The 22443-nt window shown below is 38.0% G+C and overlaps 1 protein-coding gene across 2 annotated transcripts in view; it reads right to left on the reverse strand.

Moving 5' to 3' along the window:
* The window catches only part of MDFIC2 (MyoD family inhibitor domain containing 2), a 101832-nt gene that overhangs the window by 73734 nt on the left and 5655 nt on the right, over positions 1–22443 (reverse strand). The gene's annotated exons all lie outside the window — the stretch shown is intronic.

Genomic DNA, 22443 nt, shown 5'->3' on the forward strand with positions numbered 1-22443 from the left:
ATTGCTTACAAGGTATGAAGGCTTTTTAGACACTGTAATGGCGGCTCTTGATTCACTTGATAATATTTAGAATAAGCCATAAGAGCTGATCTCGGAACGAACAGACCGCTTTTATCAGCTTTTAGTGCTATTACTGCTGTCATAAGTGGAAAATTGGCCTAATGCAAGCAATACTGCTGTGTCATACTGCAAAACTGCTGCTTGGTTTTATGGTTTATTTCTTCTAATGAAGGTATGGCCAGGTTTGGGGATTGGTCCCACCACCTCCTGAGCTGCAGAGCGTGATGCCACCACAGTCTGTGGTTTAGCTGAGGAACGAGAGGGATGTACTTAATGGTGGGTGGGAACTTGCCTATTGCCCTAGGCATGTGCTCACTTGTTACATAAATGCTTGTTGAGTTCTACTACTGTGTGCCAGGTGTAGGGGATGAAAGGGTGAGACAGATCTGATTAATACAGAACTGGTTTTGATCAGAGGTTGATGATTGAGGGCCTGCTGGCTGGTTTCATTGGCCTCCTTAATGTTTTAAATTAAAATTTCATTGAGATATAACTTGTATAGAATAAAGTACACAAATCTTAAGTGTACAGATTGTTTTAAGTTTTTATGTACACCCATGTAACCACTGTCCATCAAGATAAAGAACACTTTCAGCACCCTAGACAGTTCCCATGTGACCCACTCCCAGTTGGCACCTTTGCCCCCAAGAGTAACTGTTATCCTGACTTCTGTCACCATAGATTACTTTTGCCTGTTCTACCTATAAATGGGATTATGTGATGTATATTCTTCTATACCTAACTTTATTTGCTCACCATCCTGTTTGGTAAGATTCATTCATGTTTTTATGTGTACAAGCGGTTCATTCTTTTTGCTGATGTGTAGTGTTCCACTGCAGGACTACACCAGAATTTATTTACCCATGTTATTGTTGGGGGACTTGGAGGCTATTCCAAGTGATTGGTTGTTTTGAATAAAGCTGCTTTGAACACTCTTGTGTATTATTTTGGTGGACGTAAACACTCAGTTCTACTGGTTATAAATCTAGGAGTAGAGTTGCTACGTTGTAGAATGAGCATATTTTTAGCTTTAGGTAAATAAAGCTTAGCAGTTTTCCTAAAATAGTTCCAGTTTGTACACCCGTCAGCGGCATATGAGAATGCTAGTTGCTCTGTGTTGTTGTCAGTACTTGATATTGTCAGTTGCAATATTTTAATAGATGTGAATGCCTTTATATGCTGCATGTGTAGAAAATTCAAGAAAAAATATACTTGGCTTGGGAATATGTTTTCTAAGTATACTTGAGCATGTGTGCGGAATATCATGGGGCATGGGGGAGGTGGTAAGAACACCAGTTTTGGGATCAGAGGAATTTAGGTTGACATCTTTGTCTCTACCTATTTATAAATGAGTGGCTGGGGTAAAATAACTTATGTTCCCTATGCCTCAGATTTCTTTTTTTGTAAAGCATAGCAAAACACCCTAAATCAAAGGGTTGTCATGAAGACAAGTGAAATAACACATGTAAAGTAGTGAGATAGTGCCCGACACATAGCTGGGGCTCAATGAATAGTTCCTTTCCCCTCTTCTTAGTGGTCTGGGTGGTCAAGCAAAACAGTGAAGCTGCTCCAGGAAGATCCATCTATATATAGCTGTCTGTCAGCTTCTCATTTTCTACCTTGTCAAGCTTTCTCGCCTCCCTAATATCCTCAGTTGCCCAAGCCAGACTCCTGAATGTCCTCCTATATTCTTTCCTCTGCCTCACTCACTCCATGCAATAATGACAACGAGTATCGTTCCACTTTTTAATTTACCAAGTGCTTTGTGCCAAACCCTGTGATAAATGCTTTACACATTTTGCTTCATTAGAACCTTGCATAGTGCATATTATTCTTTCCATTTCACAGATGGGAAGAAACTGAGAGTTTGAAAGATCGAATTATCCTTAATAATTTGAGTAGGTGGTAGATAATTTGAGTAGGTGGTAGAACTAGGATTTGAAACCATATCTCCTTGACTCAGATGCTCATTTGATTAACTACAATTCAATATAGCAAACTAGTTAGAAAGTCCTCTTGACTGTATCTACAACACATCCCCGAATATATAATTTCATCTTTATACCCCTTATCACGTGCAGATTTTGTACACATTCTCAGCTTCCGTTGACAATGTTCTTCTTGCCACATGAGTCACCGTGCCGTCACCTTTACTGGCACCGCCTGCTGAGCTCCCAATTCAGACAGAATCAGAGTTGGAGGCTGAGATTTGCATGGGTCTCTTGCACCGCATGCTGAGTCCTATTTACAGTAAGCAGCTCTTCTGTTTCTGCATTTACATGAAATGCACACCATGAGGTGTGGAATGGGGGTTTCCAAATAGTTGTCAACGGGCTAGATTATGCATACAGGCAGATAAATTCCTCACCCTTTGTCCTTTAGTGGGCTGCTCTGGAGTATTGTTTCTCCTTGTATACCTTCTCCAGAAGTCCCGTGGGCTGCATGGCAACCCGCCTGTTACGACATGATGTGGTTGTTTATGAAGTGGTGACCAGCATAGTAAGGCATCGTAATACATCACATTGCCTTGCATCCTTTCTTTCCTTGCTTACTGGATTAGTTTCCTAGGGCTGCTATAACAAATTACAACCTTGGTGGCTTAAAACCACAGAAATTTATTCCCTCCTAGGTCTTGAGGCCAGAAGTCTGAAATCAGTTTCACTGCAACAGAGTTGGGTCAGCATGGTTTTACTCCCTCTGGAGGCTCTAGGGGAGCATCAGTTTATTGCCTCTTTCAGCTTGTGGTGGCTGACTGTAGCCCTTAACTTGTGACTGCTTCACTCCCATCTCTGTCTCTGTGGTTGCATCCCCTCCTTCTCTTCTGCATGTGTCACATCTCCCTCTGCCTGTCTCTTATAAAGACACTTATGATTGAGTTTAGGGCCCACTCAGGTAATCCAAGATAATCTCTACTTGTTAATATCCTTAACTTAATCACATCTGAAAATATCCTTTTTTCCTTACAAGGTAACATTTACAAGGTTTCAGGGATTAGGATCTGATATTGTTGAGTGATCATTATTCAGTCTCCTACATTTACCTTATTTCTTTACCTTCACCACCATAGGTATGTACCTCTCAGGTAAGCCATCAGCACTTTACCCTTGCCTCAAGCTCTGATTTCTAGAGCATTTGAGTGAAGGCATTATCTTTGCCATTAACTTGATTCCAGCTATCACTACTTCTTGCCTATATTCTTGCTGCCAAAAATCACATGCCAAAACCCACATCTGATTACATCATTCCCTTGCATAAATTTCTTCAAGGCAACCCTCCATGGATTTTGTGTCAACATTCAAACACTTTGGCTTATTATACAAAGGCATTCACGGACATCCTGATCTGTTCTATTATCTCTCATACTTTGTTATTTGAGTCTCCCCAGTCTAATGGCTAAGATCACATGCTTCAGTTAAACATCATTTGCCTCAATTCTGCCTTTACCATTTACTAACTGAGTAATCTTGAATAGGTCCATTCATTTCTCTGGTTCTCACTTTTCTTAAAGTTCCTTTCATGGTGATTGGGGTCATAAAATAGATCACATATATGCCTGGCACAGGATAAATGTTGAAAAAAAGTTGCTTTGGTTATGTCATATTGCATGTGGGAATCTAAAAGTCAGATAATATTTTATGTATCTAGGTATTTATTCATAATGGTTTCTCTCCCTGAGGGATCCTGACCACCATTGCTCTCTGCCCCTCCCCCATAAGTTAACTCTTTCTTGTTTTTGGAACTCAGTTCAAGAATCATCTTCTCTGCCAAGCTTTCCCTGACCCCATTAGCTTTCCAAAATTCTCGTATATGTAAGCCACTAAGGTACCTTGTTTGAAATGCAGATTCTTTAGCCCTGGCCACAGAAATTCTGGTTCATCATATCTGAGCTAGCCTCATGGAATCTTCAATTTTATAAAGCACTTTGGTTGATTTCACCGTGTGTGGCTCCTTGACCTACTTTAACATCCTGTGTACCACACATGGCGAGTCCCAGCTTGTGTGGAAGCCCTCTTGGACAGACACACCATTCAAGAAGATGTGTCCAACCCCGTGGAATCCGTTATGTTCTCCCACCAAATTCTGAAATGCCCACGTCCTATCCTGACAACCGAAGTTTTATAAGTCAGATCATGATACTTACACATACTAATGATTGCTCATTCTTTTTGAGCTAAAATTTAAAGGCTGCTATGATCTGACCTCTGATCCTCTCTGACCTTAGCTCTTAGCACTCAGCCTGGCTCATCCTACTTCACTGGCCTTGAACACGTTGAGAATTCTCTTGACTCAGAGACTTTGCACTTGTTATTTACCATGATGGAAATTCTTTTCCTCCAAATACAAATGTGGCTCTTGCCCTCATTTCATTCTAGTCCCTGCTGGGGTGTTACCTAATCAGAGAGTCCTTCCTTGACTACTCTATTTATACCCTACCTGCTTCTACTCCTTAACCATTTTATCACCAGAAATACCATGTACTTGTTTGCTTATTGTCTGCCATTCTCCACTAAAATACAAACATCATGACTATTTTGTTTGTTCCTTCCACAGTGCCTAGAATAGTGTCAGGGAAATGGAGGGCATTCAGTAAATATTTGTAAAATAAATGAACCTGCCAACATTGTCTCACCAGTACAAAATAGGGAAAGGGGGAATTAGAAGATGAGTCTTATAACAATTGGGTGTTCAGGACAGGCCTGTTGACAAGACTAATTCTGGTAACAAGACAGAATGGAGCAGGAGATGGAAGAAACAGTTGACTGTATCCTGATCATCAAAGCTTTTGAGGTTCATGGCTTGGGAACCTCGGTAGAATTCTCTCCACCAGTGGCTTTTGGGGTGATTAATAATCAAGGAATAGAATCCATTTTGCCTGGCACAGAGAGTAGCACTAGATGGCTGGGAGCATAAGTGATCCTGTGGCAGGAGATGCCCATGAATCCCAGCTTTATTAAGGAAGGAAGACACTGGAATAGATTTTCAGAAGCCTTGTAAAATCAGCAGTGCTCTGACTGATTCTTTTTTGGTTGGCCTGCGTTTTTAATCCACTGTGCCTGGAGCATAGTAAATGCTCAATAACCACAGTATAAATAGGCCTAGATTTGGCAGAAGCTGGGACGGAATGGTTACTGTTGAGACTGATGGATATCATTATTATTCCTGGGAACTGTAGGCACATGCAAAGAATAGGGACCTTGAAGACAGTCAGAGCTCAGTTCAAATCCCACATGTGTCACTTACTAGCTAGCAAATCTCAGTCTCTCCTATTGCTGGTTACCTCTTCTGTACGATGGACATGATTGTGTCACCCATCTCCATGGTGTTTGCACGGGATTGATGCTTGGGTTAGACCTTTTGTAGCTATGATCATAATAAAAGTTAGGGTTTGAATGTCTGAATCTCCAGGGGGATTCAAGTTAGAATCCTGATTTCATACAGAGTAAGAGAGATTAAAGAGTATGTGGTACTTAGTTTTTAAAAGAAAAAAGAAAAAGGATCTGAGGCAGAGATGGCCATATGTTAACATCTGTTCAGTCTGGGTGGTGAGTAAATAATATCTTTTTAAGAGAATGTGTAAAATGTCAAAAATCAAGTAGTTAATATATGTGCTGTTAATAATCTTACATGATGATTCCAAGATTAACAAGTCTGCTTCTGATCCCTGATCTGTAGTCTTCCTACCCTCATACAAAAGGCCTTTACATGTTTTTGGGTGGCAGTGATACTGGCTAGTGGCTTTTTAAAATCCTGAATAAAACTTGGATTTAAAGCCCAATTAGACTGGTTTTCATGAGTCTGACTCTTAAAACTGTTACCTTGTTCTTGTTAAAGTTCCATGAAAGCTAGAGTCATGTTGTGCTTCATTTATAGTTTTTATTTCATTAGACAGGCTTAATGAACATTAAGCAGCAGGAAAAGTGACAAGGCCAGGATATCTGTACTTGTTAATCCCTGTGATTTATTTCCGTAATCCTGCCCTACAATTTTATAGAATTTTATAGAGTTGTATTTGGAATTTGCAATTCCAGTTGGTAAACTATCAGAATCGGTATTTGACTTTTCGTATGTTTCCTTGCAAAAGTCTGTTAACCTATGTGAAAACAAAAGCAAAAACAAACAAAAAAAGAATTCCTTGAAGAGTGACAAACATCAAGAGTTAATGAATTGGTATAGCTGATCCATGTTTTTGAAGTTTCATTGACAGTGTTAAGTGGGTTAAACTTAAATCACTGTGGTTCCAAATTACTTGCTTCTTACTAAGGAAAAGAATATCCTTGAAGTAATTTTACTTATCTCTGGAGGAAACACACCCAGTGCCAAAAAAAAAAGTATTTTTCACATATTTTAATGGGTAACGTCTTGGGCTCTGGACCATGTGAGGTTTGCACTCCGGTTCCCCACCTACCATGTATTGATCTTAGGCAGGTTAATTGTATTATCTAGAGTTCAGTTTTCTCAACTGTTTCTCAGTTTTTTGCGGATAATAATAGCAGCCATCTCACATGAATTTTGAGAGAATTTGGTGACTTAAGACATGTAAGTAGTTAGTACAGTGCTGGACAGATTGTTCGCTTGCAATATATCACACTGTTATTGTTATTATAACTAATAAATCAAGTTACTAATAACTACAGGCAGAACTCCTATCTCCCTTTTTGGGACTGACCTAGAATCTTGAACATAGATCTGTTCCTGCACTTGTCAGAGTGTCCTGTGCTTTTTCTCTTTCTTTGAGCTTATCTCCCGCTACACTCTGAGATTCTCCTGAGAAAGGACAGTTCCCTTAGCACAGTATCACAACATCAGTAGCCAGGAATGGCAAATCGTTGGCAAGCATCCTGTCATTCTCCCCTCCTCCAGTACAGCGTTGCTACCCTTACCCCACTCAGAATGCTCTTCAGCACAGCCCTCCTAGGAGTTACTGACAGCCGATTAGAACCAAAGAGTTCAAGATCAATGTATTTGTTACCCGTATAGTAGATGCTCATCAGATATTAAATAATACGTAATATTTCCTTTGTCTGTTTATTTATTCATTGTTTATTGTGGAAAAAAAATGTAAAGAGACTTTTTTAGAGCAGTTTTAGGTTCACAACAAAATTGAGAGGGCGCACAGAGATTTCCCGCCTACCCCTGTCCCTCCGCATGCATAGCTTGCTCCGTTACAAACCTCACTCACTAGAATAGTACCTTTTTTCTGTTTTTTGACCGAAGGTGAACGTAACCTTCTTCCAAAATGTACAGTTGGCAGATCTTGTCTTTGGCTTCCTGGCAGAATGTAGGAGTGTAATACTTTGTGTTCTCCCATTCTTTACCTCTTAAATTTTGTCCAGTGATTTATTTTTATTGTCATACAGTTAAGTTTTACCTATCACGTACAAGACATGATGGTTTCAAAGCTGAATAAATAATCACTGTGTTCCTTCAGAAAGCTAAACACCACTGTAATATAAAGCTATTACTCTACAATTAAATTTGTATGTTTCAGCCTCTCCTGTTACGCTTGTATCTTTGTGGCCCCCTTTTGACATGGGGAAAGTTACTCCACGTCTCTGAATTTAAGCTTCTTTTCATGAAACGAAGATAATAATAACCTATCTCACAGAGTTGTTGTAAGAATTAAGTGAGATAATACACAATATGATTTTCCTTCATAATATTAACAATTGTATTTAACCGATTATTTACATTACATAATACCTGCCTTACTAAACCAGAGTCTCTCGGTGTAGTCACTGTGCCTGCCTTGTTTCCTTTTATAGCTACAGTTTGAACTAGTGTGCCTGACACCTTGTAAATGCAATTACTCTTACTTTACTGTTAATCACTATTAACTATAATAAGGGTGAATCTGGAAGCAATTGCAGAGATGGAGTTCAAGCTATGTTTGCCTGGCTCCTTTAATTTGAGAGACATTGAGAAAAGAAAGTTCACAAACTTGTGATTTCTTTTTTATGTAGGAGTCTTTCATATCTGTTATGTATTTTTATGTATTTTTTATGTAGGAATATCTTGTATTGGGATGACTTTTCTTCTCTTTGAGCAATAGCACTTTTAAACCACCTTAAAATTTGACAAAATCAAAATTCATTTCCAGTATTTTCGCCTATGAAATGTCCTCTTTAATGATGTGCAAACGTTTAAAAGTACATATTTGATGATGTATATCTACATATAGATATATGTATTATCTATCTATAATTTGCAGATAAAAAACCATTACTTTCCTTTCCGTGGTTACACATTGGAATTGTAATTTAAAAATAGAAGTTTTGGGCTTCCCTGGTGGCGCAGTGGTTGAGTGTCCGCCTGCCGATGCAGGGGATGCGGGTTCGTGCCCCGGTCCGGGAAGATCCCACATGCCACGGAGTGGCTAGGCCCGTGAGCCATGGCCGCTGAGCCTGTGCGTCCGGAGCCTGTGCTCCACAACGGGAGAGGCCACAATAGTGAGAGGCCCAGGTACCGCAAAAGAAAATAATAATAAATAAATAAAAATAGAAGTTTTGTTCAAAAATTTTCTTTTGAAGGTAGAATTACCCTGGTGGGTATAAGTCTGATATAATTAACTTTTCCAAAATAAGCTTAGAATATTTTTGATTCAAAATTATCAAACATATGCAGGAGAAACATATGCACAATTGATTTCTGAAAATTTAAGAATTTATCTTTTTGAAATAAGTAAAAGCTGTTTGTGGTAAGTGTAATCGACTTTGATTTTTGTTGTTTGAGAAGAAATAAGTAGCATATTGTATGATGGGAGGGGCAGAGGTTCAGTCTTAGCTGATTCTGCTTCCACCCCCTTTACTTTTTAGATTTCTGGAAGTGTTCTGCTCATTTGCATTTCCTTAGTTCAGGGGTCCTTAACATTTTTTTTTGAGCCATGGAAGTCTGGTGAAGGCTATAAACCACTTCTCAGAGTCATGTTTTAAATGCATCAAAATAAAATCCATAGGATTATAAGGAGATCAATTACATATAGTTATCAGAATATTTAAAAATTGTTGATATAGTAATAGATGTGCATCTTTATCACATAAATTCAATAAGTACAGAAATCGAATAACTAATGATGGGATAAAAATAAACAACATTTTGAGATATCAGTTACAATTGTAAGGTGATGTGAAAATATCCATGATTTCTGTTGTTCACATAATCACAGTTGTTGCCAATTATTGTGATGTTGCCTTTATGATTGAAGGGAATTCTAAAGTTTGGTTAGAGGTTAGTGAAAACAAAACACTTCTGCTTTAGTTGGATGTTACAGTGATATAAAACTGTGTTAGCTTGGGATTTGTCCCCAGATAAGATTTTTCTGGTAGGCTTGATCCTTTTCTTCCCATTTTCTCTTTTCAGCACAACACTAGACTTCACTAGAAGTTAACAGGATTTCTTTTTTTATGACATTAATATTCATCCAGAAAGTCTTAAGAAAGAAAAAAAGATGAATGAATATCTGACTCTTACTGAAAAGAGAGGGAAAAAAGGCCTCCTTATGAGCTTGCTTATATTTGCTAATTGGTAAAATTAACTGTGCTGTTTTCTATTTCGTCACTTTATTTACTTTTGTGTTATACATTGAGGCCTAAAGAGACTCTTGGAGCCAGAAAGAAAGAGTGGAGTTATCTGATGAAAGAGGGAGCATAAAAACATAAAAAGCGCAAGCTATCACTCAGGAATATGAATATAAGATCAAGGATGGTACTTTGGGCAACAGTTGAATGAGTCTTTAATATTTATCAATTTTTATTAAGAGTACGGCTTGGTTTTACAAAGACATTGTCATGTTTTAAGTTTTCTCATCTGAGTTTCTTTTTCTCGGTGCTTTAGAAATGTCACTTGTTCAAAATAGTATTGCTCTAGCATTTGAAACTTGGTTCATGGAAATTTATATTTTCTCTTTAGAATGAAAAATATATCATTCTTTAGAATAAAAAGTACATTGATGTTTCTCATACTGTTCTTTATAAAATACACCCTCTTTTGCTAATGAAATCTGTCTACTCTAGTTCATTAATAGACCCTACAGTACAATGTGTGAAAATGCTTTGATTCAATTCTATTTCATTTTGACAATATTTGTAAGCAGTTACTGTTGATAAACACTGTTGTAGGTATGTAGGGGAATATAGAAAGGAATAAGAAACTACACATTCCCTGATGGTTTCCATAGGGTCAAGAAAAGGGAGAAAAAGACCTAAAAAGTGACTATGAGAAAAAAAGGTTAAAGTAATAATGACAGTAGTTATTATTGGGTGCTCAGTACTTTTCATTCATTATTATTCATTCTGCAAAGTAGCCTTCAGCTGCAAATAACAGAAAATTCCAACTAAAACTTGCCTAAAAAAAGGTAATTTATTTCTCACATATCAATTTCAGAGGTACGTTGGCTCAAGGGTTGATTAAATCAACTGCTTGACAACACTCATAAGATTTTTGTTTCCTTTTTTTCCCCTGTGTTAATTTATTAGGTCAGATGCATGACTTTATTATTAGGCTAACTTCCCTTTAGGACCATAAGGTGGCTTCCCACTTTCAGGCGTCACATAAAGACTCGACAGCATCCAAAAGTGGAAAGAACTTTACTTGTAAACTTCCTTAGGATCCCCCAAAACCTAAAACCTAAATAAAAGTGAATAAATAAATAAACAAACAAATAAATAAAGCAATCAACTCACCTTTCCTTATACAAAATAAAACAAAACGAAAACCTGTACCAAAAGTCTCCAGCAGATTCACGTCTCATTGTCCTGAATTATTTCACAAACTTGTCTAAAACGATTACCGGTAAGGGCAATTGGAACCACCATGATTGGGTTAAACCAATCAGAATTCATTTCACTCCTGGGACTGTTGATGCAGCCAGCCTCCCTGGAAATGCATGGCTGTAATGAAATAGGTGGGTTTCTGAACAAAATTGAGGTTCCTTAAGAACAAGGGGAAAACGGATGTTGGGTAGGCAATCCACTGTATATGCAGCCTTTATTATTTTTGATTTATAACTTTGGAAACTGAAACTCAAGGATGTTAAGTGATTTGGCTAAGATTACTGTTTAATTAGGAGTAGAACCAGATTTTAAATACAGGTCAGTGTGGTTCCAAGGACTTGGCTCTTGACAGTATCATTCCCAATGGTATAAATATTGCAATGGAAATATTTTAAAGTGCTGTATTTTTGATCCATGATACCTCTTGATTCATGTTGGATATCTCAGTTGTTGCATTTTTGTTGTTGATACGGGCCTTACTGAATGAAACTGAAGTATGGTTTGATAAAAGAACACATGCCCCCTATTTATTTTCTCTTTGCTTCTCATGCCTGCTCCTTATATTCTTTCACCTTTATGGAAACAACAAAGGTAAATTATGTGTAAAAATAGAAACAAGCTTGATTTGCAAACCTCACAGCCTCTGTGTACCCCATTTAAGACTGTGTTTAATGTGTGAATCACCTTGTTAAAGACATCAGCAGAATTCTAGGTCTGTTTTACATGTTACATTTCATTCCAAGCAGCAGTATTTTTACTCGTGGGGAAAGGGTGAAAGCCTTGTTTATCAAAACATTTTCTTTACTTTGTAATAAGGTGAAGAGAAAATGAATGAGTCGTTTATACCTACTACGAACCTTAGATTTCCTTGCCCCATAAGCCCCCAAACAACTTGAAATTTAAAACATAAAAGGCCATGAAGCTTCATTTAAACCCTATGCTTGTTTTCCCTCTCCAGATCTTCAGCTTACTGTCTCCCTAAGAGACTGAAAGAACTCTGAATATGCTGCTTCCTCCCTATTAACTTCTGCACCCAGAGCCCACCAGAAAATATGATGGAATGCATGTTAGTTAACCGAAGTCCAAGAAATACTCAACTCCAATTTCTAGAACCCAACACTTCTAACACCTCCACATTGGTTGACATACTTCTTCAATTAAGGTAATTTAAAAAAACCAAACCCATTTAGTTATGTAACTCACAGCAAGTGAAGGATACACTACAGTTCCTGTGTTTCCACCTGAGCAAAGAGCTTGGTAATTGACCCAGCAAGTTGCATTCTGTCTTTGACATCTGTCTCCTTCATCCCCAGCACCAAGTTACCAGGAAGTCCTGACAATTGTAAATTTCAACGAATCCTCACATTTTCTCTTCTCATTCATATTGTCATTTAAAAAATTTCTCCTTCGGCTACTGCAGAACCCTTCTATCTGCTTTCCGCCTCTCCCATCCACACTGCTGCCAGAGTGGTCTTTAAAAAAGGCGAATCTAATAATGGTCTCTCTGTGTTTAAGGCCGTTTAATGTTTTCCATTGCCCTTCAAGTAACTTCTTTCACATGGTTAATAAGTACACTATGATCTGCCTCTCTGGTCTAGCCTTTTGCCAGGCTTTGGTCCAATACCCTCCTCTCCAACCTCTACCCCCCCCCCCAGTATATTATGGTTTTGCCAATGATTTTTGATTGACTAATTAGTGTATATATTATTCCTTATGGAAATCTGAAATGATACAAACCTATTTCTCTCTGATCTCTGCTTATTTTAAAAAAGAGAACAAATAAAATTTACATTTAAGCACAGTTCTCTCCTTGTTGAATTTAATATTGGACAATTTAAATAATTGTGCAAATTATTTTGTCTGACTCTGAGTAATTGGTTATTGTAAAATGAGTCCTTACAGAAACAAAGCAAAAGAACCAAAGAGCCAACCTGTTTACTTGAATATGGTAGGCAAAGTTTAGATAAAGTTTGTAAGAAAATTGCTTCAGACCACAGAGACTAGATGTCTTGGTGAAAATGAACAGTTTAGATATTTGAGCCACTAGAGGGCTGTAATTAGACTCTACTTCTGTTTAACCCTCAAGTTATTCATTTAGCTTCTCTTATTACTAATGCCAATTTCATATAATCACTGTAGTTTCAATTGGTTAGACAGAAATAGGAATGCTTTTCATTGCGTATGTCTGGGTACCTTGTGGAGCAGTAAGTGTATTTGTGTAATCAGAATTCTTGGAGTTGCATTAAACTTCTTAGAGGGTGGAAAAATATTTGACTCACTTTCCTCCATTATGTGAAATGAGAAATTAAAATTCTCCCCTAAGCATTTTGTTATTGTTGTTGTTTTCCGTTGGTGGGGTAGATGGTAAGAATTCAGGTAATTTGTTAAGTGTCATTTGATTACCTAAAAAAATAGCTTTATTTATAATTTTAACTAAAAATATTATTATTGTAAACTAGCAGGCTTCTGATCACCAAAGTACAATTGAATTTAATTTATGGTTGAAAAATACAATGGATGAAGTATCCATCATGTCTGCAATACGTTGTGTTTGTTTCTGGCTTCAAGCTTTTACAGAATGGTGTCTTTTATTCTTTGCTAAATCCTACTATTTAAAGATTTAAGGGGACAAATTTTTTTAAGTTCTGAATATAACAAGGAAAATTAAGGTCACGTCTAAGGTTGACCGTGGGATGCTACTTGCTGAATATGAGAAAGCAGGGCTATGTGTAATGTAATTTTCTTGCTGGAGAGATGGTAAGACCAGATAAGGCTATTTGAAAATTAAAGTTAGATTTGGCATCCAAATATCCTTAGGTCTGCAGGTTTTTGATCTGTTTATTAGCCATGCAAAAATATATTGCTGTTTCTTAATCTGATCATGGTTGATTCTGCCGCTGGAGTTATTTTTCCCCCACACTTTGATGTGATATGTTTTATTTTCAAGTGCTCGTTTCAGAAAGATCAGCAAACAAAATAAGATTCCCACTTCCTTCCTCCATCAGCCATATTTTTTCTTTAGTTAGCCAACATCAGTGGGAAGATATTAACATGATTAACTCTCTTGTGTCTTAAATGACTGGCTATTATGGGAACTGAACTCCAACTTTTATCTCTTAAATATGAATGCAGCAATATTACAATGTTGTAATTCATTCTGAACTATTTAATCACTACAATCTGTAGATAAGTTGGCTTCTGAATCTTTGCCTAATGTCATAACTAAGTCCTCTTTCCCACTTAAATCACCACGTCTTTGCTGAAGACAGGTGTTTAGAGAATCCAACTACATGAATTAGAGGTTTAAAGATGCATTATCGGGCTTCCCTGGTGGCACAGTGGTTAAGAATCTGCCTGCCAATGCAGGGCACACGGGTTCGAGCCCTGTTCCAGGAAGATCCCACATGCCGTGGAGCAACTAAGCCCGTGTGCCACAACTACTGAGCCTGCGCTCTAGAGCCCATGAGCCACAATTACTGAGCCCGTGTGCTACGACTACTGAAGGCCGCGCGCCTAGAGCCTGTGCTCCACAAGAAGAGAAGCCACTGCAGTGAGAAGCCCATGCCCCACAACGAAGAGTAGCCCCCGCTCACCGCAACTAGAGAAAGCCCGCGCGCAGCGAAGACCCAACGCAGCCAAAAATAAAATAAATAAAAATAAAATAAATAAATTTAAAAAATAAAAAAATAAATATACATTATCCACAAGGCTTCCCCGAACTTTTTCAGTTTCCTTTAATTTTATATGTCATAATGAGTGCAGGTGAGGGGTTATTGGTTATCTACCTTCAAGTATATTTCAGAGCAGAGTCTAGGGTGAACAGGCCGTGGATTTAGGATCAGCATGCCTGGCTTGAGATCTGGTTCTGTGATCTGTTACCTGTGTGACTTTAGACCTCATTTTTAAAATTTCTCTGACCTTTACTTTCTTCCTGAGCATGGCTGTTATGAACATAAAGTGAAGCACTGATGTGCAGTACGTTGCATACGGTTCCCTGACAACCAAAGATAAGGTGTGAGGATGCACAAGGTGCTTCTGGTTAATCCGTTTGAAAGGAAATCGCAATAGATGCTGTAGTGTATTCTTTTGAGATTTCAAAGCAAGAAATTGGAAACAACCTAAATATCCGAAAGTAAGGAAATGTTGACATATATTTTATGACTTCAGTAGTGGAGTACTGTGTGTATAGCCATTGACATGGTGCTATAAATCTGTATTTGTTAACCTGAAAAGGTATTGACATTCATTTATGAGTAAGAAAAGCACATTATTAATTATATTGCATAATCAAATTTCATTAAATTTACTAGTGTGTGTATATACACTTTGGTACACATATAAAACATATAAGGAAAGATGTACAGTGACTACCCCTAAGTGTTAAGATTTGGAGTAATTTTTTGCCATTTGCGTTTTCTAATTTTCTGAAACAGATTATTTACATAAGGGGACACACACACACACACACACACACACACACACACAGAGGCATTCCAGTTTCAACCCTGAGGTTTTCTAGAATCTCTGACAACTCCTCCTCTTACCCTCTACCATCTAGTCCATGGCCAAGGCGTTGGGGCCAGCACTCTCTTGGGTGCCAGCCCCTTTGTTCCCATTGTCCTGGCAACCAGTAGCCCAATGCAGAAGTCATTCTTTCTCATCTGTGGATGCAACACTCTGTTTCTACCCTTCCCCTCAATTTATATGCTTCTAATCCATTTAAATAAAGATGCTCAAATCACAAATGTTTTCTAAAGCACAGAGTTTTCTGCCATCTTTAGGTCCTGTCCGCCTTCCCAACCCCCAGCCCAGATACATTTGATAGCTTCTCTTTGTCCTAGAACTTTCCAAATATGCTCTTCAGCCTAGTATTAACAGTCCTTCATGATAGAGCCAATGTTTATTTCCTACTGTCACACACATACCCTTTACCCAGAAAAACATAACTACTGTTCTCTGAACACCCCAGACTTCTCTGTCTCCACTTTAGACCATAGTATTCCAGCAGTTTGTAATGCTACTGCCTACTCTACTTATGATTTATAGCCCAGCCACATCCCCGATTTTTCTGAATTGTAGATGTGTTCTTTCTTATATCATATATCACTTCTGAATATCATATCATCTTTGGAATTTACTTACGTATTGTTTCATTTATTCATATCATTTTTGAACATCTGCTCTGTTCCAGGGGCTATCTGGATGCTCAAATATAGAAGTAAGTAAGCTGGATACACCCATGCCCTTGAGCAATTAGCAATCTAATACTTAACATTTCTGCTTTATTAAATCTGGTGGCTTATGGTGAAGTTTCCTTAACTACTACCGGCCTCTGCAATATCACATATACACTGATTGTGGGCACCTAGAGTGTTATTTATGTCTGATTCTCTCCTAAGAAGCAACTATGTTGTCTTACAAAGAGAAGAAAGTCAATAAATGTATTGTTAGAAGGCCAGAGAGAAGGATGGAATAAAATATTTTGTTCCATATACATATGTGTTATATATAACTATGTATATTATTTGTATGTAATATATAATTATATATATAATTTTTAACCATGTAACTTTTCCCTGTTCAGGGTTTTTACAAATTAAATTCGATTTCCAATTAGCATTGTTAACCTGTGAAGTGAGGAGAACAAGTTATTTCTCCTAGCTGCTAGGGGACTACAAGACAAGACTGATGTCCTTAAGTAAAACCGAAGCAACGAGTACATTCTTCTATTAGAGAGGAAGTGATGAATTGAGTTTAGAACTCAGACTTGGTAATTTGTCCTAGAATCCAGAGGCCTGAGGGTAGCTTCTTAATTAATGGTTGTTGGCCTACAGAATTTAGAGGTTTAACAGTATATTGGACACCCCAGTGTATTCATGACCTATGAATATATTTTGCCTCCAAGTTGTGTTGTAATTTTTTTTTTAAAAGTCCTTAATGCAGTTTTCCCTCTTCACTAAATAAGTCATTCACATTAGAATTTCCCCTGGAAAAATGAACTCCCTTACTATTTATTAAGTATCTTTATCTCTTCATGTTATAGTTTTTCCTCATTTTAAAATATGGACATCAGTTGTTTTTCTTTTCTTTTTTCTTTTAAGAAAAAAGGCTGGGTAATAAGTTAAAGAATATTTACAAAAAGTTCTTTTCTTTTAAGAGACTATGTAAGAAATCTAAGTTAATATTTTTAAATGAATCCTGTTTTCAAGGGAATCTTTAGTGCAGTTGTTTTAGCCGAAATCTGCTAAATCCATTAAAAATATAGCAAACCAACAAGCTCTGTTTTAATCTTAAGAGAAATCTTTATCTAAGGAATTAGGTATACCCGTATGGTTTGGTGTGTGAGAGATTGGTACTGAAAAGTTCCATCCAAATTGGTCGTGCACATTGTACTATATTTCATATAAAGTTGAAAAGCTTGCTCTTGTCTGAGTCCTCTGGCACACAGGATGTATTGTTGATATTTTGTTTCTCCAACTGAATTATAAGTTCCTTGGGCACAAGAATCATGACATATTATTTGTGTTAAGTCTTTGCGTTTCAGGAAATCAAAACATTCGTTGATTTGGTTTACTTAATTGTATATTATTGTATAAAACAAATGCCTCTTTTATGGTATGAATACTTTGTCTTATCAATCTGAGTTTTCATATAGTGGTCTAAGAAATTAGTTTTAAGACACATGTATAGAGTGGAATCTTTCTTTTTTTTGTTGAATGTAGATGGAATATAATTTTTGATGAATTTTTTCTTCAAAGAGTTTATTTATAGAAACTTTACATATTTTAATGAAATTTACATTCAGGATGTTTTAGTGTTGACATATATCTTTTGTCAACTCTGGGAGAAATTTGGTTTCCAGTCTATAATGCTGAATATTCTAAATATAATAAAGAAAATAAAATCAGCAAATGAAGGAGGTAAAATGCAGATTTTCCTCTCCTATTGTCAGTTGTTTGAGATTAGACATCATGAAGCACCTTTCTTACCTTCTGCAAGGTAGCTGTTTCTTTTCAAATCCATAGTAGTGTGGAAATTCAGCTCAAGAGGAGAAATCGCCTGATGCCTTATTTAATTCTACACCTCTAGGAGTTATCCCTTCTCTTTTTTCTTGAAGTTATACGCTGGCAAAACTGTCATTGCCCTTGCTTTTTGTCTTTGCTGCTCATTTACATTTCGACAGGCTTAAATAATGGCTAAAATGGTTGAAGTGATTTATGTCTGTAGACTGATGTCTTCATTTCCTCTCTTCACATTCCTTTTTGTACTAATGGTCTGGTGCACACCTAGCGCAGGTACGTTTTATTAGAGAGTATATTCCCTCTAAATGCTGTTCCTGAGCTGAAAGAAATGGGCCATAATCATATAAAAATAAAGTATCTCTTTGTGGAATTTACAAGAAATGGAATGTCCTTATTCCTGAGCCATAGAACATAGGGGACTTTTTCTCTCCCTATAAGATTTCTCTTTATACTAATGTTGATTAAGTGAATCACACCAACAGCTGTGACATAGAGGAAAAGGAGTCTCCTGAAAAATCTCAGTTGAAACAAGTAAATCTCTTGAACTTTCTAGTTAGCTACAACTTTCATTTTCCTGTTGAGACAGGAAAGATTGGTTCACAGTTTCTACAGATGGCTTCACTCCTAGTTCATAAAATTGCAGTTAATAATGGTGAGCTAAGATCATTCTGGATTTGATGTACTGCCCTATCATCATTGAAAGAGAATGTTTAAATCTGCTATTTAATAACTTATAGGGACTTTGCACTGCTTAATTCATCTGGTTATAGTCTCAAGGCTGACATGGCATCTTGTAGGCCTTCCATTCCATTGGGATCAACATCATCATTTTATAAGAAATGAACTTACCACTTTATAGGCTTAGTTGGAAAGAAAGTTCAACCGTCAGCTGTAGGATGTGCCATGTGAATTTAATTTGTTGACCTGTGAGAACACAGATCTCATCTTTTACTGGACCTTCTCAACATAAAAGAAGGTTATCAGAGAAACAAAATGATTCTGACTTTTGAACTTCGGTAGAAGGCCAATACATTTAAAGTAAATACTCTCCTTCCTGAAATGTTCAGTGTTCCATCAGCAGCACATGTCAGGTTCTTAAGAAAATATTATCCCTGTGGAGCAAAGCACTGAAAATCGTGGGTACTGTCTCTTAGAGTAGACATTATTTGGAAGCCACACAGCATCTGTTCTCCTTTCATTCTGGTGCTAGCATACTGAATTTCATCTGAAGAAGCATCTCTCCCCCATTACGCGTAGCCTTGTGGTGCTGTCAGTCACGGTTTCCTGCCCTGCCTAGCCAGGATGGGGACTCATGGATAAATCTGTTGAGCTTTCTTCCTTGAGATTTGGAGTCTTGAGTACAGGGGGATGAGGGGACAGAAAAAGTGTGTGGAGCTAATGTTTTAGGAATGGTGAGCTGAATGTATTGTTAAATCTTGCTATCTGGATCACCAGAGCTAGATTACTTCCTGTCCATCCTGGACCTGAATTTTCCTTGTAGACTGCAAACTGACTCCCAGCCTTCCAATAAATACCACTTTTCATTAATTTAACTAGAAAAATTATCTATTACTTTCCTCTCAAAAACTACGTGATGATTAATTTTATGTGTCAACTTGGCTGGGCTAAGGGATATCCAGGGAGCTGGTAGAACATTATTTATGGGTGTGTACATGAAGTTATTTCAGGGAATAGATTGGCCCTTGAATTGATAGTCTGATTAGAGAATATCTCTTTCCAGAGCGGGTTAAGGGATAAGTAGAACAAAAAGAAAGAGGAAGGGCATATTTTCTGTCTCCACTGGAGCTAGGACATCCATCTCCTGCCCTTGGACATCTGCACCCATAGTTCTCTGAACTTCTTACTTGGACCAGGATTTACACCACTGGCTCTCAGAACTTGGGGCTTGGCCTGAAACTACTCCACCTGCTTTCCTGAGCCTCCAGCTTCCAGACAGCAGATCGTGGGACTGCTCAGCCTCCATAATTGTATAAACAAGTGCCTCATAATAAATCCTTTATTATCTATCTATCCATCCATTCACGTTTCTTCTATCTGTCTATCTATCAACCTAGCCTATTGGTTCTGATTCTCTGGAGAACTAATACAAACTATTAAAGCTTCATTTTATCATTGTTAGATCTTGAAAGTAGTGTGTTATCCTTTCATAGTCCTTTACCTAATTTTTTTTTGAGAATAAAATGCAGTGGGTTATATTTTACTACAAGATAAAATATATCTCTAGTAGGCATTTCCAGGGTAAAGAGTTCATTGGAATCCAACGTGCTGACTGACCAAGGTCTCTGAAAGGCTTGAGGCTCGGTTCCTGGGCAAACTCCCCACACTCATCAAATGCCAGCCTTCCTTTGGGTCAAGATGCTCCAGCCCTTCTTGTTTTTGTTCACTTCCTGGAACATGACGTGTTCTTTCCTGCCTTGAAAGAAATTGTGTTTCTACTTGAAATTGTATCTCATTTCCTGTGCTCTCCCATCGGTAGATGCTTTCTCAATCTTCGGGTCTAAAGCAAAATCTCTAGCCAGCTTTCCCTGTCAGCGTTACTTAAACTGGGCACTGATCTCATATATCCTCTTGCCCAGTTGATAATCTTCATGGGGATTATCTTCAGCATTTCACACTTAACTTGACCCACCCAGATCTTCTGATTCTCCCATCTCCAGCCAGTTTTTCTCTTATTCTTCATGCAGCATTACCATCATGCAGTGTCTCAAGCCAGGAGTCAGCCTTGCCTCCTTTCTTTCTGTCGGCCCACACCAGGGCACCGGCCAGTTCAGTTGGCTCTACCTCCAAAATAGGTCCCGAATCCTATTCTACCTCTCTCACCTTCACAGTTTTATCCTATCCCACTTACTATCTTTTGCTTGGTTAACTGCAGTGTCTTCTGTTTTATTTCCGAGTACACTCTTTACCACATCCAATATAAATGAGTCCTTTTATTCCCCTGCTTAGAATCTGCAGTGGCTTCTAATTCAAATTAAGGAAAAACACCTGAATTCCTGACTGCGACCAGCAAGGTTCTACATTATTTGCAACTTGAGCCCTTTTTTTCCCCCTTTCCCTTCCTTACTCCCTCATTTCCTTTTTTTCTTCCTTCCCTTTCTTCCTCCTTCCTTCCTTCCCATCCAGCCATTCTGAGCCATACTGTCTTTAAACAGGATCTTTTTCCTGTCGGAATGCTCTTCCTTAAACAAACAAACCTTAATCAAGAATGAACTGGGGGCTTCCCTGGTGGCGCAGTGGTTGAGGGTCCGCCTGCCGATGCAGGGGACGCGGGTTCGTGCCCCGGTCCGGGAAGATTCCACGTGCCGCGGAGCAGCTGGGCCCGTGAGCCATGGCCGCTGAGCCTGCGCGTCCGGAGCCTATTGCTCCGCGGCGGGAGAGGCCACAGCAGTGAGAGGCCCACGTACCGCAAAAAAAAATTAAAAAAAAGAGTGAGCTGGGATTTTTGTGTTATGGATTTGAGGTTTTGCATTATATTGAGAAGGAAATTTGTGTAACATGGCTTTTTGGACCTCTCGGATGTTTTCCAGTATCTTGGAATATTAGTCTCTAATACTGCTGAATTTTGATTAAATAATAACCACTGTATTCAAGATGCCAACTCATTGGTGACTTGACTCCTCTACATCAATACTAAATAAGTTTAGGGAAGTTTCCTTTAAAATATCTCTAAATAATAATTTTGAAATCACCAAAGACGGTAGTCAGCATGTGACTGCTTACAGAGAAGGATCTGTAGTTTGTTCAGAGTTACTACAGAATTCTCATCTCCCAGGCTCTTTTCTTCCTGGCATTTTTGGAAAGTGAGAGAAAGCTTATTCATTGCCCTCTCCCTGTGCCCACCCCCTGGCCATTTTTTAAAAATCAAGTATTTTCTATAATATGAATTTTCCCTCTGGGGCCCACCCAGTGTAGCAGGTATGGGACCAAGTCAGCATCAGGTTAGAAGATTATAAAACCATGCTTCATACATTGAGGGCACACTTGTAACTTGGGCTAATTTTATTCTTCCCTCTATTTATTACACTCATAAAGAGACTGCTCCACTAAAACCGTTACAGAGAGCTAGTCTTCTGAAGGGCAGACAGTTTTATTTCGATCTTCTTAACTTCACATTTTGTAGGTCACACCATTGTTTTGACTTTGTGTGTATATATATATATATTTATGGAAAATCAGTTTTTAGGAAATTGTACTAGATTTTGTTAAGAGATACAAGCTCTTAGAACAGAAGTTACACACTGGTAGCCCATGGGCTGAAATAGACTCACAGAACCTGGTTTCATTTGTTCTGCATGGCTCTTTCTTGAAAGTGTTGTTTGTTGTTGTTAATTGTTATTATTTAACCTTTAGAAATCAGGAGATTTCATATAGAAATCCACTTTCTCCTGAAAATTCAGGAGACACTCTAAGAAATCGTGTGCAGCTCAAACACTGGTGATGCTGTGATCTTTAAACTGCAAATGGCAACAATTTAAAGGCTTCCATCCCTTCATTCTGATGTTTCTCTTCTCCATCAAATAGTGTAAGGAACGAGCACTGAAATGCTTACCCAGAATGCTCCCTGGTTTAAT

Source organism: Pseudorca crassidens, chromosome 10, assembly GCF_039906515.1.
Source record: "Pseudorca crassidens isolate mPseCra1 chromosome 10, mPseCra1.hap1, whole genome shotgun sequence".
Taxonomy (NCBI): Eukaryota; Metazoa; Chordata; class Mammalia; order Artiodactyla; family Delphinidae; genus Pseudorca; species Pseudorca crassidens.